General features: G+C 36.0%; 1 protein-coding gene across 1 annotated transcript in view; it reads left to right on the forward strand.

Annotated features, from left to right (window-relative positions):
• The window catches only part of TRHDE (thyrotropin releasing hormone degrading enzyme), a 385919-nt gene that overhangs the window by 154017 nt on the left and 204590 nt on the right, over window positions 1-27312 (forward strand). The window lies entirely within an intron of this gene.

Here is a 27312-nt window from a genome sequence, read left to right on the forward strand (position 1 = left end):
ATCATTGCTTCTGAGCAGGGACCAGGATATTCAGGCTTCTTCTCAAGTGAGAGGCACACAGCTTTTAGAGGAAATAGAATTTTTACTGGTAGATGTTGGTTGCCCTAATAAGAAATGAGTGGAGGCATACCTGGATGTTTTTGGTGAGGGTGAATTTTTTTCCTCCTGAAGGAAACTTTAACGTAACTACTTCTCCTAAGTATTATTGAAACAGATTTTGCTATTTTAGAGAGTTCTAAAGTTCTCCCTCCTACTTCTTCTTTGTGAGATGCATATTTATTGCTTTCATTTTTTTTTCTACCAGAATTTGGATTTTTTCCATCAATTAACAATTTTGAAATTCTAAAAAGCCATTCAGTTGACTATATCAAGTAGTTTTACTTATCTTAAAAAATTATTAAAGAAATGGTTCAAATAGGTATGAGACTTTTCACTATAAGCACCACACAGATAGATCATGTCTACATGTGGGGTTAATAATTTTCAAAAATTTTGATAATTTGTTTTTGATTATAAAACAATGATATCAAAGTGTACAGAATGTCCCATTTTTGATTGAGGTGTCATTAAAATCATATATAGAAGGATGCCAGGTAGGAGTAAGATGGTTCATTTTTCGTGCAGAGAATGAATGATAAGCTGCTCCATGACACTTGGATCCCTCATCAAGGCCTTAAAGAGTCGGGAAGGACAGGGGGAATGAATTGCCAAAGATATTTCTTTTAGAGAGCTGTTGTGCTGTCTTGAGTCTCCATTCTACTGACTTTAGGAGAAGGATGGTCTGTTCCCTCCCCCTCAAAGCTGGTTTGGGAAGACTTAAGTGAGGCAACCTATAACTCTAAATGTGTTTTCTACAGTTGGAAACCATAGAGGACTTATGTTTTCTTACATGTGAGAAAAACTAAAGCAGATCTAAGACTGAGGTCTGCCTCCTGCCTGAGAAATCTGGAGATGATAAAAGTTGACACATTGCTTTTTGACAAAGAGCGCTGATGTGTTTTGATTGACTTGTACTTGCAGAGTTTGTCAGGGCACATTTCCCATAGACTGAATATGGGCTACACAGGAGAAAAGTGGTATGGAATCACCTGAGGATTTATCCAAAGGTTATCGTCAGAGACAAGAGTCTGGAAATGTACCATTAATAGCCAGGGCTTAAGGAAACCATCTCAAATGACCATCAGGAATAGAATCACATGTGCCCTGCAGGAATCATCCTCTAAGTCCACAAAGTACCTCATCAAAAGTCAGCTTTCATTATTTGGCAGGTCAGAGAGCACAAAGCCACTCATCCAAGTAAGTACATTTTTGTTCCCTTAACTCATGTACCTCAATCCCTTGACTCAATCTCTTGATTGCCACACACAACTTTAATCCAGGAGACAGGCTAATTAGCAGCTAGTGAAAGGGGAAGACATTGCATATAGAGAAGTACAACAGAGTAGAATAGAAAAGGGATCAAATGGGAGAGAAATTGAGTAGAGAGTGTGGAGTAGAATAGCAAAGAGATCCTTTCAATACAGCAGACTCCAGACCAAAGCAGGCTAAAGTTAATGAGGGTGGGTGGGCGGAAGTGAAACAATTTAACGCTAATTGAGGCTTAAAACTTATTGTTGTCCAGGGCTGGATGTCCAAAACATGAGACCTATTGTGATTTTTATCTAGGATGAGAAATATTCATTCCACTAAATAAAGTATAAAATGAAGGTGGGAGACAAATATTATTTGTGTTTTGTTTGCAATGAATATGTTTCTGTTACAAAAACATCAATGAAATATTAAATAATTTTAAATAAAGATACATCTTGGAATTTCCCTTTTTGGAAACAAGATGAGATAGATTATTTGGACCAACATTTGCAGTGGAATAATAACAACTAAAAATGCTCCATAAAATAGAAAACAAATTTTTTTAAGCACCAAAGATCTAAAAAGACAGTAAAGATCAACCAAATTAAAATATAAATAAAAGCTGGAACCAGAAGGTTAAGAGGATCATTGAATCCCCCACTTTTCTCTGAGGAAGTTTGCCAAATGAGTTAAATTCAAGTGAAAATAGGATAGCATGGACAGGAAACAAACCCGGGACCCACTCTAGGTGGAGAGTCTAAAAGATAGCACTCCTCTTATAGAGTTGGGAACACCAAGAAATGTGGGAGGAGTAAAGGTAAACTGGCCTCATTCTTCCAGTACAGGTCTGTAAGGAAGATCATCTTGATGCTCTCCAAAGCAGACGTGGAAACGCTTAGAGAGGTTATAACCACAATCTGGTTCTCATGTGTATTTGAAACCCAAATTTACATATGTTGATGGCTCCCCAAAATCTGAATTCTGTTTAATTGCTTCTGAACTGGGGGTATCCTTAAGGACCTGATAGAAGGAAATTAAAAGCTTTTCTGCAGAAAGTTATCTTCATGTTAGCCTCAAAGAGTATCTATGAATATTTTTCTAAGGAAAATTACTCAGTAGCACTTACTAGCAATCACAGAAGGAAATAAGGTATCAACAGCAAGAACCAACTAACAAAACATAAAACAAAAACAAATGTGCAAATACTATAGTTACAAGTTATAAAACAGTCATGCTAACAATGTTCAAAGAAATAAAAATGTCTCTGAAGTTAGAGCATTCTAAACATACCCTAGCATATTTGAAAAGGAAACAAATATATGTTTTAGAAATGAGAAATCCAATAATTGAAATTAAAAACTCAATGAATCAGTCAGAATAATTATCCAGAAAATCAGTCAGAATAACTTTCCAGAATTTAGCTTGAAGAGGCAAAGAAAAAAAAATGTATATATGAAATATTTATATGAAAGAAACATTAAAATTCATGGAGGAGAGAAAAAGAAAGTCTAGTATATGAGGTATAATACATGACTAATTGGAGTTCTAGAAGAAACGGAGGGGAAGTATGGGGAAGAGAAAATATTTGAGGAGATATTGGCTGCAAATTTTTCAGAACAGAACAATACAGTCTGTGGACTCAAAATGCCCAACAAATCCCAAGCATGATAAGTAGAAAGGAATACACACCTGAATATATCATATTCAGTGCACCAAATACAAGTTCAGATCTTAAAAGCAGCCAGAGATTTAAAAAAAAAAAAAAAAGATTGTCTTCAAATTGGTAACAAATTTGTTAGACTGACAGCTAATTTCTTAATAGTAGCAATGAAGTTAGAAGAAAGTGGAATGATATCATTATTGCTCTGAAAGGAAAAAATACCCAGAGAATTGCATACCTGGAAAATGTCAGTAAATGAAAGACATTTTTCAGGCAGACAAATACTGAGTTCGTCATCAGCAGACACTGTCAAGTGGAAATGTCAAAAAAAAAAAAAAAAGAAGGTTGGGAAGATCTTATTAATGTCAGAAGGCTTTCCCACTATTTCTAATTGACTCTCATGCCTCAGTGTTATCAGATTTAACCATATCACTTTATTAGCTGATTGAGTGTGAGTGGAAGTGACATGTCACTCAGAAGTGATACTTCTGAGCAGAATTTTTAAAACTGTTGTCCTAGATAGGAGTTGCTCCTTTAACTTTGATCCTGAAATGAAGAGTACATTAAACATAGCTGTAGTTGATCCACCATATGCATAAATGTGAGAGAAAAAGAAATCTTTGTTGTTGCAAGCCAATGAGATTTTGTAGTCATATGTTATTGCAGCATAGTTTAGACTAAAATTTCAATCCAGGTGTCATTCAGGCTGAAGGAAAATAATCCCAGATGGAAGGTCTGGAAAACAAGAGAAATGACAAGAAAAAATTGGTAAATACCTAGGCAAATATAAAGTAACATTAATTGTTTAAAATAATAATAAAAATGTATCATGAAATTTAAAATAGAAATAAAGTAACTGGTAGTGATAACCTATCTACTGGGAGAGGAATAAATGTGGTTAAATTGCTCTAAAGTCCTTGCCTTATCCAGGAAGAAGGCAGAAATTAAAGAATTATAAAACAATCCAAAAACAGGTCATCACAAGTTGATTTCCTGAAAAGAATAATAAAATTTACAAATATTTGTTGAGATTAATCAAGGAATAAAAAATGAGAATGTGCAAATAATCCATGTACAGAATAAAAAAAGTATCACCACAGATACTCTATATGTTAAAAATAATATGAGGCTTTTATTAATATTTTATGCTACTAGTTTTGACAGTTTAGTAAAATGGACAAATTCCTAGAAAAAATAAACTTATTAGTGTTGACAAAGGTATAGAAATATATGAACAATTCTTTATCTCTTAAACAAATTGAATATGCTAAAATGTTCCTACAAAGGAAACTCTGGTTCTAGCTGACTTTATTGAATTCTATCATAGTCTAACGAATAATAAAAAAAAAGAATAATATCAATTAAAAAAAATTCTTAAATTCAATACAAAAGCAGGAATGCTCCCCAATTTATTCTATGAGGCCAGCATAACTTTAAAATCAGAACCTGACGTGGCCATTATAAAAGGGAATATTGCAGGTATTTCTCATCCATGAACATAGATGCAAAAATCCTAAACAAAGTAAATAGTGAGTATAAAGTACAGCACTATATGGGCTTCCCTGGTGGCGGAGTGGTTGAGAGTCCGCCTGCCGATGCAGGGGACACGGGTTCGTGCCCTGGTCCGGGAAGATCCCACATGCCACGGAGCGGCTAGGCCCGTGAGCCATGGCGACTGAGCCTGCGCGTCCGGAGCCTGTGCTCTGCAACGGGAGAGGCCGCAACAGTGAGAGGCCAGCGTACCGCAAAAAAAAAAAAAAAAAGTACAGCACTACAAAGTTGAGTTTATTCCAGAAATGTGAGATTGGTTGAACATTTGAAAATCAGTCAATGTGAACACGGATAATAAAAGAATACAAAAGAGAAAATATAGTATTTCAATAAATGGAGAAAAATATTTAATCAAAATCAGTATATAATTCATGACAAAATTTTTTTGCAATCTAAGATCAGCTTTTTTAATGTGATAAAACTTCATTTGCAAACATCGTATAGCCGAATAGAACTTAATGATGAAACATTGAACATTTTCTTTTTTGGGTCAGGAATCAGACAATGATGCTGGCCAACTGTCCACCACTTCTATTTAATATCACACTGGAAGCCTTAGCTGGTGAAGTAAGGCAGAAAAAAATCAAAAGATGCAAGGATTAAACACAAAATACAAAGTTGCCATTATTTACAGATGACATAATTCTACATAGAACAACCAAGAAATTCAATTATTATGATTAATAAATTTAATAAGATTGCTAGTACATATTCAAATACAATAATAAGTTGTATTTATATGTATGTGTGTGTATATATATATATTATATATATATACACACACACATACATACATACACCAGCAACATAGCAGGTAAAATAAAATAATACATTTTAGTCTAGTTTAAAAAATATGAAGTACCTGGGAATAAATCTAAGATATATGAGTTCTGTGGAAAAAATATAAAAATTTATATTAAAAATGACCCAAATAAATTTAGAACAAAAAACATTAATAGAGTGACAGTCTTAATTCTGTCTCAATTGATCTGTAGAATCAATGAATTCTAAACCAAATCTTAGCAGACTCTTCTGTTCAACTCAACAAACTGGTTCAGAAATTATATGGAAGTTGAAAGAGTCAAGAAGAGAGTCAAAAACTCTTGGAAAAGGGTTATGAGGTGAGGGAGAATTGCCTTATCAAATATCAAGATATTTTGTATCACATATAAAATATATGGTAAAATATATATCAAATATATTATTACTTTTTCTGTCTATGTTATCCTACAATAATAATAAAAGACGTAGTTAGGCAATAAAATCCATGCATGTCATTGCTACTTTGGTCTAAGATAATTTTACAACGTAATGCTTTTTTGATTCCCTTCAGCATCTGAGTATATTTTGCAAACTATAGAATAAGTCTGTATACTTCGAGGGTAGGAAGAGAACTTGAAGGTTGTCTAGTGCTGTATTGCCCAATATGGCAGTCAATAGACATAGGCGACTATTGAGCTCTTGAAATATGGCTAGTTTAAATATGGCTAGTTAAATATGTGCTATAAGTCTAAAATACAAACTGAATTTCTAAGATTTGAAAAAATAATGTAAATACCTTATTAAAAATTTTTATATAAATTACTGTAGGAAAGATGTTTGAGATATATTGGGTTAAATATTATTAAAACTAATTTTACCTATTACTTTTCTAAACTTGGCTACTAAAAAATTTTAAATTATATATTCACTCACATTTTATTTCTCATAGATAGTGCTGATAAAGACCATTTTACCAATGAGAAAATACATCCCAAATATAGTAAATTACTTGCCCCAAATTTGTCTACCGTAACCAAAACATGCAAAACCTAAAACTTTCCTGACGGTCTGGAAGTCAGGAAAAGACCCAGAGGATCACAGTCCTCCACAACTGTTTATAGTGTCACACGATTGTGATAAAAATACAAAGGATGTTGGCCTTGTCATACAGATGTGGGTTCACATCTCAGCAGCACGACTTAGTAGTTATTCATAAAGTTACTTAATTTAATCAGGTCTCTTTTTGTCTATAAAATCATATATTACTACTTAATTCACTGGGCAATTGTGATAATAAAATGAAATAAGCTACATGCCAGTTTTTAGCAAAGTGACTGTTTTTGAATAAATCTTTTAAAAATTAATTCTCTTTAGCATTTATATGAACTGCCCCTGGCATAGTAGTTTCCATTTGCTTATGTATTGTCTTAGGGTTGAGGCCTATTATATTTTTGGTTTTTATTTTATTCTTTCTATAAATGGATTCTAAGTTGTTGTGGGCATATCTGTGAGATACATCCTGAAAGAAAGTTTCAAAATATGAAAAATTATTTCAGTGACCAGGGTCAAATTTTAAAATCAACACTTCATAAAATATGTCTTTTATAAACACAGAAGATACTAAGTTTGGTAATTACCTGGCTTCCTCTAGTAGCCTTTTGGGGGAACAGATTCTCTTGTGGTTACTCGTTCTGTGTGACATTGCCATCCCCTGATTTTGGTTGGTGTGATATTTTATACATAGGAAAGTGAATAACATGATTTTGACCAGGATTATAGCAAATGGGTGACAAAGCAAAGCTCAAATTTCTTTTTCTTTTTTTCTTTTTAATTTTTACTTTTCTGCTGCACTGCGTGGCATGTGGGATCTTAGTTCCCCAACCAGGGATTGAACCCGTGCCCCCTGCATTGGAAGCGTGGAGTCTTAACCACTGGACCACCAGGGGAGTCCCCAAAGCTCAAATTTAGACTTAGAATTTTTTAAGGAATTAATGAAACTGGTTTCTTTATAAACTAGAAGCGGGGGAAATAAAAGTATCGTATTGGGGGAAATCAGGTATCCATGGACACCTTTGGATAAATTTGCAAGACTGGTAAATATAAGACAGTGAAATCCATGGGCTGTAGTACTAACCCAGTATTCATTGTTAGCTACTTGATGTGATTGTTCATTTGCATAGAATTAGAAGAAAGAACAAAGAAAGAAAGGTTAAAAAGACATGAATAGATTTTAGTTTTAGACAATGAATTTAAGAAGGCAAAGAGTTTCTCAGTAACCACCTTCTGTCTAGAAGCCTAGAATTAAGAATGGAGTATGGTAATTGAATAAGGTCAAGATGAAAGTGACTTAATTTGTAGTTAGGTAAGTAGTAAGGACCAGCATCTTGGCAGTAAGGTTGTAAACCACTGTCATAACCTACAAGAGACGGCTAGCTGTAAAATTGCTTTCTAAGTTTTTAATATGGATAGTGTTTAGTTTTGGTAGAGACATGGGGATGTATTAAATGATCCCTCCTTAGTATCTTCTGTAGTCAGGAAGGGGAGGACATAATTTATTCATTTACTACTCTCTGCTGATCTCGTTACATACATTAAAACATTTAATCATTCCAATAGTTCCTGTGAAGCCGGTGTTAAAACGCTTTTATTTTTAAAAATTAGTGAGGGTCTGAACAGGCTTTGAATTTAGTTATATTTGTCTGATTCTCAGCCCAGTGCAATTGACTCCATGGCAGGTTCTCCTACTATTAATTAGTTCATGAAACTGTATTTCAGGATTTTAGCAGTGGAGTCCTTTCCACAGAGGAGATCTCTGCATGTGATACAATGCTGCCACACATTGCCCAGCCTCTCAACACCTTGCTTGGAAAACCACTGCTATAGTTCATTCCTTTATTATTTAGTTCTTAATTCTTTTGGTTCTGCCGCTAACATGTAAAAGGCAAATGTAGTAACCACAGGGAGGCTGGAACATGACTTTAATAGTCTTAAATTTCAATTGTGTTTTCCCTATGGATATATAATTGGAACCAGTGGGAGATTAGCCTTGGTGAAGATTATAGATTTAGACTCTTATTCTTGGAATTTCACATCAGCTTTGGCTTATTTGATTACTCTGGTTTTCTTTTCTGCCCTGTGCAGTCTGGGGCAAACCAAGACATTACTGAGCCTTTGTAAAACAAATTGTGTTTTGCATGTTGGAGTTACTATAAGCAGTGATACTATCTGTATCAAGTATTTATAATGATGATTTTGGATTTGAAACTCTTTTCCTAGGAAAGGAAGTATACTGGAGAGGTGGTCTTTAGTAACGTTCTTTACTGGATTTTATTTGTATTAGTGCTCTGTGATGGATTTTTCCACCTTGTTTTCCAAAATCTCTAGGCAGTGAGGTTCTATTTGGTGCATACAATTTATATTGTTATTGAAGTTTTTTTCCTGGTTTGATTCCTTAGTTTCCTAGATGACATGACTTCTGACTCTAATCATCTAAATAAGCCTTAGATCTAAATAAGCATAATTTCCTTCCCACAAATATTAATAATATATTTTATTCTTATAAGTCTACTGACCAGTTTTCATGAGACTTTCTCATATTTTTCAATACCTTTCTCAACTACATGGGAACATTCACTGTGTATATTGTTTACCAAATGTAGTAGAAAAATGAAAATTTCATATATGGGAATTATCTGGAAGTAGACTGTGGACTCAGCTAGGGTATCTTGTGTTTTCAGATGTCCTAGGTATTATTTTTAAAGATATTTCAGAACTTATGCTAAAGTTTAAATCTCTATAATTCCTACTTTATTAACTCTTGTTATCAAAAATAACTGGCAGAGAGAGTGCGTTGCTCAATTTCTCTGAGGCATAAAGATGTGAATCACAAATAGTTCTCAAGAGTAACTTTTAATTCCCACATTTATTCAGGCATGACTCAAAAGTTTTTATTACTTCAGTGTTTCTCATTTTGTACTCCATTATAGTAGCAGAATGTAAGATAAATACTTGCATGGATGATTGAAAAATATGTGATATTTACTTGAAAAATGCCTATTTACTTTTTTAGGTAAATGCATATTTAAAATATTTAAAAGCTGTCAACTGCATATAAAATGTCTTAAGTCGAATATGCTTCACGGTTCTGATGACAAAATATAGTACAACATAATTGAATCTGTATCTTTTCCTAGGTAAACTTCTTTCTCTTCCAGCTCTGTTAGAAAAAGTGAGCAAAATGGATTTTTTAAAACTTTCCATAGAGACTGGTGAATTAATTTCTCTATGTTTTAAGAGGAAATCAAAGTAATAACAGAGCAACTTTCATCGGAGGTGCTCAAAGCTCTTTACATTGTCTCATTAATCCTCACACCAATAATGGGAAAACATTATTGTCCCAGTATTTCAGGTGAGAAAAAGAAAGCATCAAGAGGTCTTCTTGTTTCAGATCAGATGCTGAGTCAGAGATCAAGTCTATAACAGAATTTTGCCTTTTGTTTTTTGCTTCCAAGAAACATGGCTGTCTCCTGTGCATTTTGTTGCTAAAGAAGAAGAAAATGCTTCATTACAGTCTCTACTTTTTTAAAAAAGTTATCAAGGAAATACAAGGATAATGATGATAAGCAAAAGTTACTTTATTTTCTTGGAGGATAGAGTAATTGAGTAGAAGTATTACTATTTTGACTTAAATCTGGCCAAGAAGACACTAAAGGGAAGGGATAGGAAGTAACTATAGGAAAAAGCAGCTGTAAAAGTAACTCTAGAAAAATCATTCCTAGAAGTAACCAGAAAAGAGGTATTTGAACACATCACAATTCAAAATTAGTAGATGAAAATCTGTGTAGAATTCTTTTGATAGAGACTTAAGAATGAGTTGATGAACAAAGAGGAATGGAAAATAACTCCAAATAAAAGTTTGGTATAATCAGTGTTTAAAGAAATTAATGGGTCTATCCAGGAAGCTCCTCGATGGATTTGTCAGGGAAAAGATTTAAAAGGATGTGCACAAAAAGGTGTATGGAGAGGTGGATGACCAAGGATGATGATAGAAATAATAGATGACATTTGCTGAGCTCTTTCTACAACCACACTGTGTTTTAAACCTCACAACATACTGTAAGTTGGATGCTATCGTTATTTCATTTTAGAGATGAGACAACGAGCTTCAGAGAGGTTAAGCAAGTTTGTCTCAGGTCACACATGAATATAGAAGAGCGGCATGGACTTAAATGAACCCGGTCTGAAAGGTAAAAACAGATTTAGATGAGGCTTTTTAAGAGAAAAAAAGTGCTAGTAATAATCAAAAAGGGCAAATTATGTTTGAGGCAAGAAAAAAAGAGAGTGGCTGGTACTCCTTGGGTCAGATGGCAGGAAGAAGAGACATTTCTCAATTAAATTCTTCCTTCCTCTTCTCTATGAAGGAAAATAATCCTCAGACCAATGAGAGAAACATTTATAAAGAAAAATTAGACATCCTGGATTGAGGAGATAGGAGACAAATAACTGTTCCAAACAAGTTTAACCTTTATGGTGGAAGGTGCAGGGGCTTTGGAATCAGCCAGATGTAGGTTCGAATCTTGACTTCTGCCACTTTCTTGCTTTAGAACTTCAGCAGGGTATTTAACCCGTCTGGGTCTCAGTTGCCTTACATAGTAATTAGAAAAAACACACTAGCTTCTGGAATTTAGGAGATTAAAGGCGATGACTGATATGACTAAGAGGTCTGATAAATTGTAGCCACTTAATAAATTAATGTTACTTGCCTTACATTTCCTTCCCAGACCTTGATGAATTGTGTCCCAGTAAATTCCAGTGGAATCTGCTAAACTACTATGGGTATATCTTTGAAAAATCATGGAAAATAAGAATGGAAATGGAGAAATGTCCCATTTTCCAAAGAAGCATAAAGGCAAATTAATAAAACCACAGCCAACAAATCAACAAATTAAAAAAAGGTACAATTCTAGAATCCATCATTTCAAAGATTGCCATTGTGAACTGTAGAGGAAGTATCATCTCTATTAAGAAGTGCCCTTTTCCTGGCCTCTACATTCTGCTACATCTTACCCCTACTTGACCTTATCTGTAGATTCAGGCCCACCTCATATCCAAAGGTCAGGTACGGAAATAGGTTGAATGTAATTAAGGAGCTCTAGCTTAGAACCCTGAAAATCAGGATCCAGGCAGTCCATCCCTAATTTTGGAAACTGCAGCCTTGTCTTATTTAACGTTCTTGATTCTTTATCTGCGAGGCCACTCCTAGTATCCTAATTTTCATAGGATGAAGATCAAGAGCTGAGGGAACAATCTTAGGACAAGATTGGGACTCATGTTGGAAGGTACAAACTGTATACATAAGCAAGTCCAAGGGACTTGGGACCTTTCTGATCCAAGCCAGCATCAGGTACAATGAGTCCACATGATGAGATACATAATAATATCCATGGTCCTTTGCATTAGATGGGTTCTCATTCATAGTAAGGGGAACCTGAATAATTTCCTGGAAGCAGAGTTCAGTCCAGGAGAAAAGGTCTTGAAAAAACCCAAGGGGATTAATGTGCCATCTAAGTAGACTCAGTTCAATTCCACCTGAGATTATTGCATAGAGCCAGTCACACAGGCCACACAGAAGATATGTAGGGAGACTCTAGATCGATTTCACATGTACTGAGATTGTCTCCAACTTTGGCATATCAGATGTGGGGAAGTAGATCCCAATCTTTACTGGAGAAACAATTCCTAATATACTCTCAGGCTAGGTTCTCAACTTGGCCTGAGGGCTGGGCATGGGTCTGAGCCTGTAGGTGTAGACTTTTAGTACATGTAGCCTGATTCCTGTATGTCCTATATGTCCAATATCCTATATTGGATTCCTTTTTTTAACAGACTAACTTTGGGATTAGCACAATTTTTTTACAAAATATGAACTAGAATGACTGTTCAAGTTGTCTATACTGCATAACAAAGGAAGTCAAACTCAGTGGTATCATACAACAAATATTTTGCTAGGATCATGTGGCTTGTGTCTGCTCCACAATATCTAGCTTCAGTTGGGAAATTCTGAGGTTGGGGTGACTCTTGGACTCATTCGGGAGCTTCTTACTCACATGTCTGATAACTGGCTGGTGGGGGCGGGGGGGATTGAAGACTGGGCTCAGCTGTGACTGATGACACAAGTGTACATACATGTGACCTCTCTGTGTGGTTTGGCCCTATTGCATGGCGATTGCCTCTGAGAGGTATTGGAAAAAGGAACACATGGAAAGAACATTCCCAGAGACAAAGGCAGGAGCTGTAGCTCTTCCTCTGACCTGGTCTCTGAAGTCACAAAGCATTATTTTGCTACATTCTATGGGTTATCTCTAAAGCTAGCCCGGGTTCAAGGCAGTAGGGAATTTGCGAGATCACGTTGTGGAAGATCCTTTGGGATGGGACATATTGTTGTGAGCATTTTTTGAAAAATGCAACCTGCAGCAGTGTGCCGTTTTGGTTAATTAGTTTGTTTGATTGACTGAATTTTGTTTTTCTTGGGCAATGAGTAAAGTGGGAAAATCTAGAGAAATCTTTACGTTATTTCTTGCTAGGTATGTACGCTTTTTAAGTCTCGTCTATGGTGGTAATGGCAGGTCCATTACGACTTCAAAAACTTCATTGCCTCAGGACATTTTTGTAAAAGCTATGATAGGTATATATTCCAATACTCAATTAAATAGAAATGTTGTGTAAACCAGAATGCCAAATATTTTATGGTACAGAGACAACAGATATATATGTCCATCCTTATTCCTTAGTATTGACGTAGATTTATTGTTATAAAGTCTTGTATCTTTTTCATAGCTACAATGATTCATTATCTCTCACCTTGAAACAATTGTTTTAAAATGTTCTGGGGCTGCTACTGTTCATCTCTTATAATCTTTATCTCTAGAAATAGTTTCTTTTTCAGTTGGGATTTTATGTTTCCTAGAAATAGTGACAAGGGTATGAAAATCTCGCCAATTTTATAGTGTACTTTGAAACAATGGCAGGAGTTTGAAAATTGGTTAACTAGCAGTGAGCATTATGTTGAATTGGAAAAGGCTAACATTTATTACAACTTCTACCATTTAATCTTCGCATTCCCTGTACAATCTTCTGAGTCTATATTCATCAGCAGTGAAAGACAAGATACTATGATCTGGTTATATACAGTGCCAAGTGACTGAAAGATTTTGATTAGCAATCTGTCTTTTCAGTTCCTGCCAGTGATTTATTCTTGGAGAGAAATGGATTAAGATAGGAATAGTAATAAATAAATAAATAAATAAAATTATGGCCTCATAACTGAATAACACAAAATGGTATTATTTCAATATTATATCTTCAAAAACAGCTGGTTGTTTTTATTGTACTCTTCCTGGTATAAATTACTTTCTGGGGAGAAAGCAAATGTGTCCAAGAAATAGGTATCTATCTCTATAATGTCTTTGGTTTCTTGACCTCCCAAGTGAAGTTAATTTAAACTCACTTAAATTGGCCCTCAAAGTTCTTGAAGCTCTGACACCATCGTCATTTCCAAACTTATTTTTCACGAATCTCTTTTAGATTATCCTTCCCTATGGTAAAACTATACTATGTTTCTCCATGATCACCATCTTCAGTTTTCTCTTTTTATACATAGACTCAAATCATTTTTCCATTTGAGATACTTTCTTCTCTAAAGACCACCAATTAGAAATCCTGCTCAATTCAGTTTCTGGTCCCCACTTACAAGGTAGCAAGCAAGACCTAGGAATCAGACACCAAGGTGATTCTGATAGAGGTCGTCTGTCCACCACGCTTTGAGGAGCTCTGCTTTATGGACTGTGGTTGGCAGAATAATGGTCCCCTAAGGATATCTTCATCCTTATCTCAGGAATTATGAATATGTTATGTTAAATGGGAAATTAAGACTGAAGATAGAATTAAGGTTACTAAATCAGTCGACCTTTAAATAGGGAAATCACCCTGGATTATCTGGGAGTGTTGTATGTAACCACAAGGGTCTTTAAAAGTGGAAGAGGAAAGCAGAAGACAAGTCACTAAGAAAAGGAGATGTGACAATGGAAGCAGTGCTCGAGTGGTGCAACATGGGAAGGACTAGACCCACCCCTGCTGGCTTTGAAGGTGAAGGAAAAGAGCCATGAGACAGGAAGTGCAAGTGGCCTCCAGAGGCTGAAAAAGGCAAGGAAACAGATTTGCACCTTGTATTAGTTTCCTCGGGCTGCTGTAACAAAGTACAGAGAACTGGGTAGTGGTGTTTGTTTGTTTGTTTTGGCCGCGTTGTGTCTTCGTTTCTGCGCGAGGGCCTTCTCTAGTTGCGGCGAGCGGGGGCTACTCTTCATTGCGGTGCGCGGGCTTCTCATTGTGGTGGCTTCTCTCTTGTTGCGGAGCATGGGCTCTAGGCGGGAAGGCTTCAGTAGTTGTGGTGCACAGGCTTAGTTGCTCTGCAGCCTGTGGGATCTTCCTGGACCAGGGAGCGAACCTGTGTCCCCTGCATTGGCAGGCAGATTCTTAACCACTGTGCCACCAGGGAAGTCCCGAAAATTGGGTAGTTTATTAAACACCCTTAGAGCTTCCAGAAAAGAACCCAGCACTACCCATGCCTTGCTTTTAGCCCAGTGAGGCCCAAGTTAATCAATTTGTTTTAAGCCACTAAATTTGTGATAATTTGTTACAGCAGCCATAGAAAACTAACTATGGACTAACTCAAACGCTGTCTCATCTGTGAAGTCCCTTGTCTCCCCTTGCTAAATTCCAACTCTCCTTCCCATACTAACTTGTTTATACTTTTCTAAATAAATATTAACCACTAATCATCTCCTTTTTACTTTGTTATGCTTGGATCCCTCTAATTCTAAAGTTTTTGAGGGAAGAGACAATTTATTTCTCATCTTTGTATCTCCTTGAGTGACTAGCACCCAGCAGCTGTTCAATAACTATTTAGTGAAAGAGTGTTAAATTCTTTTCCAGAACATAATTCCTATTGTCATAGTGTCAAGGAATTCTTCCAAAACAACTATTTTAAAAGCTAAAATGAGAGAGAAGAAATCTAAGAAAGAGGAAAAAATCCTTTAAAAATTTACCATAAAAGCATTTTATAGTAACTTTTAAAGTCACTATAAAAACTTTACTCCTGTAAGAGAAATGAAAGCAATACTGGCCTTGTGTTTTACATTAAACTTTATTGTGGGTTTAGAATATCTTGATCAAGAAAAGCAATTGAATATGCATTTTGTTGTGGTTAGTGTGGCTTAGACTTACCCAACTGCTTTTCAGTTGTAGCACAGGAAGTGTTGGCACTCAATGGACCAGCAAAACCATCCGTGTTTTCCCTTGAAAAGCTATGCTGAGTCTGTTTTACTTCTCTGTTTGGTTCATTTTCTGCAGCTAATGCAACTTGCATATTCCTGGTTAAATATGCCTACAATATATAGTTACTATCAAACTTTGTTTATAGTTCCCGACTGTTTCATAGTACATTAAATGTTTTAAAATTCTTACTTATAGAAGCGTTTGAGAATGTTTTTAACCAGATCGTCTGCATGTATGTGTGTTGGCTTCGTTTAGTTTAGCAATTGTACTGTTATCAAATCAATTGAGTTTCTATAATTTGCCTTCAGTTAAGATCCTCACTTCATGACAGCTGAGGGAAAGGCTCTTGAAAGAAATTTTGATTACAAGCAAGATTGAAAATAAATGGAAAAACAAGATTTTTCTCTTCTCTCAATTCTCAGCAACATGAGAAGTTTCTGTGCCATTTTTCTGCTTCCATCCCCAGTTGAAAGAAACCATTTTAAGAGGAAAACCTTGACACTGCCTCATATTATCCATGGAAATTATTTATTTATATTTTAAAATGTATTTAACTGTTTGCTTTTTACTGTGGATCTGTGATTTAAAAAACCATACTTGGATAACAACAGCACCAACAAAATTTTTTACTAAAGAAATTAAGAAGCCCAGGAACCATTAGAGCTGCCGAAACTTGTAGATATAAAGTCAGAGGATCTAGAAAGGAAAAGTAAGACACTAAGCGGTCATGCCAATAAGCACTGGTGATGAATCAAACAATCAAGCTAGTAGTAGGGTTGGAGCTAACATTAAGGAATCATTTGCTACAGTGTGAAGTAAATGCAATTACATGGCAAGTAAATATAGTATGTATAACCTCTCAATAATTCAAGACTTATATGGTTTTAAAGTACGTAGGGATGTATTATTGGTACATGTTTGATTGACTGAAGAAATAATTACATTGGCAGATGCTATTTTCTCATTGTTGAATATAATAAAAATTTTAATGTATCTTAATGGGCAAAATGTTTTCATAGAAATGTGTAATATATATGTTGGGCTTTCCTTCTCTACAGGTTTATAAATTGCAAATTTTTTTCTTTCTTTTTTTTTTTTGGTACGTGGGCCTCTCACTGTTGTGGCCTCTCCCGTTGCGGAGCACAGGCTCCGGACGCGCAGGCTCAGCGGCCATGGCTCACGGGACCAGCCGCTCCGCGGCATGTGGGATCTTCCCGGACCGCGGCACGACACCGTGTCCCCTGCATCGGCAGGTGGACTCTCAACCACTGTGCCACCAGGGAAGCCATAGAATTGACTTTTGCATATTGAACTTATTTCTGGTAAAATTGCTGAACTCAATTATTAGTCCTAATTGTTTTTAGTGGATTCCTTAGAATTTTCTGTATAAAAGATCATGTCATCTGCAAATAGACTCAGTTTTACTTCTGCCTTTCTAATATAGATGCTTTTAATTTTTCTTTTTGCCTAATTGCTTTGGCTATAACATCTAGTACAATGATGAATAGAAGTGAAGAGAGTGAAGATCCTTGTCTTGTTCTTGATCTTAGTAGGAAAGCATTTAGTCTTTTACCATTAAGTATGATGTTAGGTATGGGGTTTTCATAGGTGCCATTTATTAGACTGAGGAAGTTCCCTCTTATTATTATGTTTAATTATGAAGTGATGTTAGTTTTTTTTCAAGTGCTTTTAATGCTTCTGTTGAGATGTGTGGTTTTTGTCCTTTATTTTATTGGTTGGTGTATTACATTACTAATTTTTGGATATTACACCAATCTTGCATTCCTGGGATAAATCTCATTTGGTCATGGTGTATAATCTTTTTTATATATTTATGGATTTGCTTAACTAGTATTTTGATGATTTTTGTGTCTGTATTCATTATAATTCCTTTAATTTTGATCTCTTGTCTGGTTTTGACGTCAGGGTAACGCTGGCCTTATAAAATGAATTGGGAAGTGTTCCCTCCTCTTTTGTTTTTTGGAAAGAGTTTGTGATGAATTAGTATGAATTCTTTAAACTCTAGTCCTGTTGTGGCAGTAATTTAAGGCAGTCTTTGAGGTTTGTTTTGACCCTAGGAGGGCTCTTCTTAGCTACTTCTTTCTCTGATTCTCTCTGGTAAACAAATTGGCCTGTGGTTTAGCTTGTTGCTCTTATGGAGCTACGAGCCTCCTTTTAATTCTTACTACCAAAATATCCATGGTTTCTGAGACTATTTTTAGGTTTTGATTTTCCCCCATTCTGTTCCAAATAAAGAAATCTATGGGGATAGCTTCTGAGTAGTCTGTTCTTATACCCTGCCTTTTCCATAGGCAAAATCTCTGAGCCATGTTTTGGAATTGGGCCTGGGAATGATGACCTGCTTCTTTTGGAGTAAAACCCCTGTTTTATGAGTAAACCGCTGCTTTATGAGTAAAACCCCTGCTTCATGAGAGTGGTTCCAGGCAGGAGCAATAGCCTCTAGTCTTCTTGGCCTGCCTCTCCCAGTATGGAACCTCTGCCCTATGAGAAAGCTGAAGCAAAGGCAATTGGGGCCACAGTGCTCTCAACCGGCCGTACCTGGGGTAGAGTCTCTACCATACAAGTGGGACTGGGTATAGAAGGGAAGCTTCTGATGTCTTTTTGCACATACCTGGAATTTAGTCTCTGCAGCGTGGAGCTGGGGGTGGGGGAGAAATGTTGCCATCCTTTCCCTCTAGGAGAGACTGTGTTTGGGAGCTGGTGGGAGAGAGTTTCCTGAGCCTCAGCTTCTTGGTCACAGGTGGCATAGTGGAGTTCCCATTGTGGTGACCTGGGGACAGGAGTGAGTGAGTGGTTTGTGGCTCAGGTGCCACAGACTCACACTCTTATTACTGAGAACTTAGCAGATTTTTTGAAACAAATGTTTCTTCATTTGGTATATATCCTTAGAGCATTTCCAAAGATTTTATTTTTGTTGTTTCCATCATTCACACCGCCTCTGTTTGTTGAGGAGTGGATCTGAGAGCTCCTCATGTCACCATTCTGGAAATATTTGGAATCCCTAATTAGACTTTCAGTTACTACTGAAATTCCTATCAAAAATAAATGTTTTTCAATGATTCTTGTGATAGGCCAGTTTAAGGGAGCCATGGACAAAATGACCTCATAGGTTCTTTCTAGTATTAAGGGAGCCATGGACAAAATGACTTCATAGGTTCTTTCTAGTACTAAGGTCCTATATTTTAATGTATACCTCTATACCTCTTAACTTCCAGGCTACATCAGTTATGGGAAGAATCAAAGGCTCTGGTAAAAAATGAAACAAAACAACAAAAAAACCAACAACAAACTCTGTCTACCAAAGCACTCTCCATCCCCAACAGCCTCACACTTTGTGGGAATGAATCCCAATTCTTGTCTCCTTCTGTTGCCCCCTTCTGCTCCAGAGCAGAAGAAGAAAAGTAAGATGTGGTCTTTGGACTATAGAACAAGGATGGCAGGTTTAAATAGCTTCATTACGCCTTCACGGGTCACATGTGTAATAGGAATCAGAGAACTGGGCACTGAGGTAAACTGGAGAAGATGTGCCACCCTTTAAAAGTTCTTACTCATCAGCAGAGGATTGTTTCCAGATGGATGTCATTCCTGTCATTCTTCAAGAGATCTTGTCATTCTTCAAGAGGAGCCAGAAATTCAGACTTATTTTATATGCGAAAGCGCCGAAATTTTAAACTGCTGACAACTAATTAATAAACAAACCCAAAACAAACCTGTAGGTCAGCAAAACATGACTGTCATCTGTATCTGGCAGTCAGATAAAATTAGAAACCACTTTGATAATCCATCTTCCCAAAAGGATGGAAATCTTTCCTCAAAGTGCAATAGCTTATTTAATTAACCTTGTAAGAATGGATTTTTATGATATGAGCTCATTAGTATTGGTGTTCTTTTAGGTTGAGAGCTCCCTGAGTTGGGGAATTAAGCCAAATTCCCCTAAAATGGGGTCGAGAGCTATTCAGGAATGAGTGATTCTCACCTCAGTCTCTTCTAAATCAGGTTATTATATGCTTCTTCTAATTTTATGACATTAATAACATTGTCCTGCTTTTCTTGCATTCATTCAAAATGCACTTGATTTAATTTTGTGGGTACAATACTTGAGTGAAAATAGTGTCAAAGTACATTTTTGGTCACAATTTCCCCAATCCATTGTTGCACTGTGTTTGCTCTAAATGAAGTGGTATTAGGAGTTTTTTCATGGTTCTTTTGGGATGCAATGTAAGAATTTATTATTATCAGCTGTTACAAGAGAAACATAATTTTGAACTAATGACCTGATAGATAAGGGAATAAATAGCTGCAATATAAAAACCAGTTCCCAAGGACATAATTATGTTATTACTAGTAAACGGAGAGTTTCTGGTTCATTAAGTAGGAAAGGCAAAAAATAAGTATAATTGATATAAGGTGAAATTTTAATTTTTTTACTTGTCCACATATTTTCCCCTCTGACCAATAAAAATAAGAGGGAGGTTTTTTTTACACTAAATGAAAATATAAATGATGAAACTTCTCTTAAAGCCAGGGCCATGAGTCTATCCTCAAGTGTTTTATTATGGGAAGTTTGACCTTTATTTAAAGAGCATCTCTGTTTGATGATAATTGATGGTGCTTTGAGTGAGAGTTTATGACAGTACTTCTACTTATTAAAAATATTTTCCTTAAGGTGAAGCTGCTTTTTAACTTTTGTCCTAGCTTAACCTTTGGAAATGCCATGTCAGTTTAGCTGCATTTATAGATTTAATTAACATGGTGTGGGCTTTTTTCAGGTCATTAATAAAGATATGGGGTATGACCAGACTTATTTCCAATCCCGATAATTCACCAGTGTTTTTTCACTAAATCATCAACTCTTCCTTTTTGTCATGTTGGTTTTAGTCTAGTTTGATGATCATAATTCAAACCCATTAAAATTTTAAAATGTCCTGTATATAAAGACATTATCCTGATTACTTCACTGGGATTATTTCTGAGGTGTTTCTACAAAATAATGATGTTTTGTTTTGTCTTGTTTACTCAGGCATATGCCATCTGCTAGGCTTCACAGGGTTCCTGTGAGGTCAGGCCCGGTAATAAGACATGGCCCGGGTACAAGTATTAACGCTTCCTTTACTTATATTCCAAGAGAATCAGTCCAACATGTCTTACAGAATTAGGATGCTTAAAAGTTCAGCAAAGTTGAGGTATTGAAGAATTTAGAGCTATTTCTCTAAATTTTCTTGCTCTCTTGCTTCTAGAATCCCATTCTGTTTGACACTATCAAGGAAGAATCTGGACAGGTGTAATGCAGTATGAACTCCCATCTTAAGTGTGATAATCAAACATTCCTGTGAAGCTCACAGATTCTATTATATTAAAGCAACATTTTAACATGTAACCTCCTATCATCTACATATTAACTTTATGTTAATATCTCGTTGAATAAACACACCATGAAATATACCCTCCATTATCTATTTTCTGATATTTATAATTTTGGCTTATGCATGACCTAGTTAAATTAAGCTAAACATTTACATCACTTTGTATTTGAGGGAGGCAGTACAGTATCATGAATAAAAGCTAGACTGTTTGGACCCAGTCCTACCTATACCACTTATTGGCTATAGTATGACCTTGGGCAAGTGAATTACCCTCTCTCAGTTTCCCTGTATACAAAGTGAGATAATAGTACCTTCCTATTACTTTGGGTTGTGTGAGGGTTAAACAAGTTAATGTGAGTAAAGCACTTAGAACGTTGCCAGGTGGAGAGTGTGCATTCTACGAAAGTAATTATGATTGTGTCTTCTTCTAACCTCCCCTTAGCTCTAAGCCAGTTCAGAGTCTATCCTTCTCTGGCCTCCTGTCACCCATTTCTCAGCTGCATGTCACATGGTAACACTTCATGTAACACTTCAGGTGTTAAACCAGCCCTGTTACACCATTCTCTTGTCCTCAGGACCTCTGTAATTATTGTCCAAAAATATCAAATAAGAAAAATATTAGAAGTCAGATTCAGCCAACTTTTGAACTGCCATTGTCCCTTTCTACTTACATGGTTTGATAATTTTTATGGAATAGAGCATGGTAAGAATCTTCAGAAGTCCATTTTTAATTCACCTTTATACACATGCAAAATTGACTCTGTTCGATTTTTACATATATGTTTTTGAGAATAAGCTGACATCTGACAAGACGAGTTATTGATAAATAAAACTTTTTATTCTGTAGAGGGATCAAAAATATATTTCCTCTTTAAATTCATGTTAAAAATGCTGGATAAGACCTATTAAGCATGTATTACATGCTAACACATGTCCTGACTTATGTAATCTTTTTAACAGTCCTATGACATATATATTAATATTATCCTACGTTAACCAAAACAGGAACCGAGGATACAGGGAAACTGAGAGAGGGTAATTCACTTGCCCAAGGTCATTCAGGATTCAATTCTAGGCAGCCTGCCTCTGGCATCTGAGGTCTACACCCTTCCACTAGTCTCTTAGTGGGAGCTACAGTGTGCTTAGAACATCAAGAGTAGATCTCAGTGCAGTGTCTGTCACAAATAGATGCTTGGTAAGTATTTGTTAATAATGCAATCAGGACCTCAATTATTAGGACTCAGATGACATTACACCTCTACCCTGACTACGAAGGGTAGTGTGCACATGCAAAATGGATTTTAATCCAGGAACTAGTAACAAGTGACTCAATTAATAAACAATACACACTTGGTGATGTTTTTGGGGTGAGAGATATTCATGTTTGTTATAACTTTCTGAAGTTAGGAAAATTAGGGAGGATCAAAACACTGTTTTGCTCAGTTCCATGTTATTGCTTTAAATTTTAGAATATGTAAGGTGATAAGGGCTTGCAGAAAGAAAACCAGATAAATGTTAACCTCTTGCAGTTCAGAGTGGCTATGCTGTGACAGGTTCCTCTTACTTTATTTTGGTTGTTGTTGGGTTTTTTTTCTCTTTTAATTGACACTTGTTCCTCCTCTCAGATAAAAAGTTTTTCCTTTTTCGTCATCAAAGTTATGTAGTCGTTTGCAAGAAAAAAGGTAATTTGTTGTTTGGCTGAAGCAGAAATAAATTTGCCTGATGATGACTTTTCAATTTTCCCTATATTCCCTTTGCTTCCTTCCCTCCTGCCCCCACGATGACTGACTTTTCTCTGTCTGCAGAAGCCACCTGTGACAAGTCTCTTTGGATAAGGCAGTCCATCATTGCTCTACACAAAGTTGTTGACATCAAGCAGGACAGGCAGGGAAGGGAAAACGACAGGAGGTGTGGGAAAAGTCTGATGAAAAGTACAGCTTCCTATTAATCCTCTTGGAGAAGAAGAATCTCTTAAAATCTCTTTAAGTGGTTTACTGTTACGAGAAGCATCATAAAATATGTTATACCAGGTTCGAGTTTAATGAAGAGAGCTGTTATAGATGCATTCTCATTTCCAAAGAATTAGAAGCTATTTCATTCCTATTGATGTTGTTAGGCCAAATTCATCATGTACATGTTGAATCTAATCACCAAATTATAGCAATAAACAAGATAATAAAGCCAATGCTTTATTATAGAAAAGAACAATAATAATTCAGTGGCAGTGCTTAAAATATATATATATAAAGAAATAAGTTAATTTGCATGAGAGTCCTCTTCTTTTCTGCCACCCATTTTCCTTGAGTAAGTTTGGGAGCAATAGACTAGAATTCTCTAGAACATTCCCTGTAAACACTAAGCAAAAGAGGGGGTGTGGCTTAATTGAAGCTGCATGTCTGTTTATGTTCTTTATAATGTCTGAGGTGTGTTTAGGACAACATTGCACCTGGCAAAGAGGGTCTAGTTCCTAAATGATGCTGGGATTATTAGAGATTTATGGGTTGGCATCCTGCCTCATCCCACCCCTCTACAGGAGGTTTGTTAAGGTGCTTAATAACTTTTATTCACAATGGCTTTTAAATGTGATTAAGGCTTTTCACTCAGTCTGAGGAAAATAATTCTATTATTAAGCCATCTTGATGGAGATCCTCACTGTTATGTGATAACATACAGAGAAGATTTCTGCTCAAAAGAGGAAGCAGAGATGCTTGGGTAAGTCTCACCTATCTATGTGGGTTTGCAATCTCTGGAAGATTTGCTGCTGTCATTTCTTTACCACTTAGTCCCTCCTCAGCCTACAGAGGTCCGGCTCTCATTCCCAGTAGTCCACTGAAACTGCCTGGCAAAGGCAAAATCACCAAATCCAATAAGCACGTTTTCGGTACTTATCTCACTGCATCTCCTTGCTGCATTTGGCATTACTGATCCTTCTTTCATTCTTGGAACTTTATTTCCTTTGATAGCACTGTCTCCTATTTCTCCTTCTTCCACTTTGATTAATGCTTGCTGAATCTCCCCTCATGGATTATGACTCATATTTTTGCAACAGATCCAAACAGAATTCAGCTTCCCTGCTCCCAATTTTGCACCCTCGCCAGTTCCGGTCTCTTCCCATGTATTTCATATCTCAATTGTTTGTACTCTTATATAGGGAATTGGCCCTAAATCCATAAACATAAGGAGAGTATTTTTAGATTCTTCCATCTTGCTGTCTCCATATTACTCCTCTGATTTTAAATCTTAAATATTTCTTAATTCTATCCACTTTTCCACAGTTCTGTTAGTATCACACAGCATAGGGACACACTTGTCACTGATTTTCTTGCCTTCTGTCATTTCTAGCTCAGATCCATCTTTCAAAAGCAATATAGGCAAATCTGGCGATGCTATTCTCCTGCACCCTCCGTTGGTTTCCCATTGCCCATAGGATAAAATCCAAATTCTTAGCCTGACGTGAATCAAGGTCCTCCATGATTTAGTACTGACTGCCACTACAGCTTTATTTCCCCATACTCTGCTACATCTACTCTACTACAGTAATACCTTACAACTCTTTTTCCACCGTACTGTGCAACTTTACCCCTTGTGTCTTTCTTTTACTATTCCCTCTGGTTGAGATGCCTTATGCCTTCTTTTGCTTTTTGTCCTACCCCTGTTTTGTCTTTAGGGGACCTACTCAAGCATCATTTACTCTAGGAAACCTTCTTTTGACTCTCTGATTGAATTAACACCCTCTTTTTGTGTTTTCTTGGCATCCTAGGTATATTGCACTTATTATGTACTTGAGCTATTTGTTTTAATACCTTTTTGAGTCCTAGAAACAAGGGCTTGGATTATTATTCAATTTTATTTTCCTAGGATTTAGCATAGTATCAATAGCTCAGTATGAACATAGCAATGTTAATGAACTGCTAAAAATAAAAAAAATTTTTTTGAGTATCATTAGGAAAAATGGAGAATACGTTGGTTGGAACCTTTTGCTCATATATATATGTATATTTATATTATATATATATATTTTAAACCTCTCTCTAACATTGTAATGTACCTTGGCAATGCTGCCAGGAAGAAAGGCGTCTTGTTTGGTTGCTATGTAGGTCCTCTCTATAGTTCTGGATTTCCTACTAAGAAATAGATAAAGGAGTTATTCATTATAGTTGGGTGAGGCTGCGATAGAAAGAGAATGGATTCCAAGACAACACTGGTCCTTGTGTGACTTATTGTGATCAGGATTTACATATCAATTCACTCAAATGTTCCATAGAACGAGGTGAGTTTTCAATTAAAAGGGCCATAAAGATTGTCTAGTTCACCCTCTTACCTGACTGGTGTTTTTGGCAAACACAGAGTGTGGCACTTATTAGGACTTGCTTAAATGCTAATTTATTTCTTTCCTCCTTTTGAATATAATGAAAATGGTGACATCAGTTTAAAATAAAGAAACTGAAGTGCTCTGGTCTTGAGTCACATGGTTTCTTTCTGGCAAAGGTAAAAAGCAAAGTGCTTCTGATTTTCATTACATTTTATATCATGTTCTAATTTCAATATTTAAAAAAAAATCCCAAAGATGAAAAGTTATCTTATAAATGCAGGTCCTAGCATATATAATCTCTAATCTTGGCAGCTTCAAGTACAAATTCCCTTATTTTGATAGGGCTGTAAAAGTCTGTCCCTTATCTGCTCATATATGTCATTTAAGATGTCAAATGTAGTTTGAGGTGCTACTTACATTTTCTTTGAAAAATTAATTACCTAACATATCTCTAGTAGTTAACTGTCCTTGGCATACCCAACATTTTTTTAAACAGGATGATGAGAGGATAAAGTAAGAGATGATGGTGGTTCTCTCAAATATTGAACCAAGAAAGGCATCCAGCTAAACTTTGTTTCATTATTTTAACAGCAAAAGCTTGAAAGGTTTATAAAGATGTTTTTAAGAGTGCAGAAAAGTATCTGTTCTCTTAATTGTTGGCCTAATTGAGGGGATTTAGAGAAAAGTGTGAGGTAGTATTTAATAATTTAATAGGATTAGAGCTGAATTATATTACGAATACCTTTTATCACAGGCTAAGAAATGTGGTAGTCATCCTGGAGAGAGAGCCTTTTGAGGTTATGGAGTTCAAGATCACATAGTGAAAGAAATGCGTTAGGAAGGACAGCCTGGTTAGGAGAGATTGGATATTACCTTAGCCCTTTTTTCTATGCCGTTCTTAAGTCTTTTATGAAACTTTGCTTGTTTACTGGTACTCTAGCACAGTAATAAGCAGTTTTCATAACTTTTCTTTTCTCTTTTTTCCCACTCAGCTATATAATTTGACTTCCATGTTTCTTTTCAGCTTGCTTAACTACTCCTTTTGTGTTTTTTTAGTCCTATGTGACCTTTCTCAAAGGTACCTTCTTGTTATTCTCTAGATAGCTTCTAAGATGACTTTAATAAGTGATTGTACAAGGTTTAAAGAAAAAATACTCAATGACCATTAAAGTGTCATACATTGAGAATACTGTGTGCCTCCATTGGAAAATTTTTTCAGACTGCTTCATAGTTAAAGGAAATGATACCATTCAGTGCTGTTAAACAAAGGTGGAGAGGAAGTATGGAACTGAGGTTGTTTTACTATATCTTCTTTTACAAGGGAAAATAAATTCTACCTATATAATACAGCCATTTTTCTCCTACTCTCAAAGGCTTACGATTAGAAATGTTGCTGTGTCCATAGGTGCACTTATCAGTGAACACAATCAAATGTCTCCCCTTTCTCGTTTTGAGATTGATTGCTTGCACATCTCATGTTCTTCAGAGGCACTCCTGAGGCATTTCAGCATCCTCTCTTGCTGCCTACCTTATAGCTGCATATCTTTTTCCATAACATATTTCAAAGCTGCCCTGTCTAACATTTTATTTCTGATGCTTTACTGAGTTTGTGTTAGGCAGAGGTATGCTGTATGGAAAATAATTAACTGTTGCCAAATATATCATTTATCTTAAGCTTTTAAAGGAAGGGTTCTTAGGAGATTTCCAGTGATTTATCTCAAACTCTAATTCAATTTATGATTGACTCTTTCTAGATCAGAGGTCACACACAGGCAAGCTATGGGCCAAATACGGCCCACAGACATATTTTATTTGGTCTTAATGGTGTTATAAAACCTTTGAATGAATTGCTAATATTTTATAGTTGAGGGATTTCACATAATAAAACAGATTACTTACCGTCTTGAAAAATTAGAATATCTGGTAACAGTGAGTCCGCATGCCCCTGATTGATTAGAGCT

The sequence above is a fragment of the Monodon monoceros genome, unplaced genomic scaffold, assembly GCF_005190385.1.
Source record: "Monodon monoceros isolate NGI ecotype Baffin Bay Population unplaced genomic scaffold, NGI_Narwhal_1 Super_Scaffold_6, whole genome shotgun sequence".
Classification (NCBI taxonomy): Eukaryota; Metazoa; Chordata; class Mammalia; order Artiodactyla; family Monodontidae; genus Monodon; species Monodon monoceros.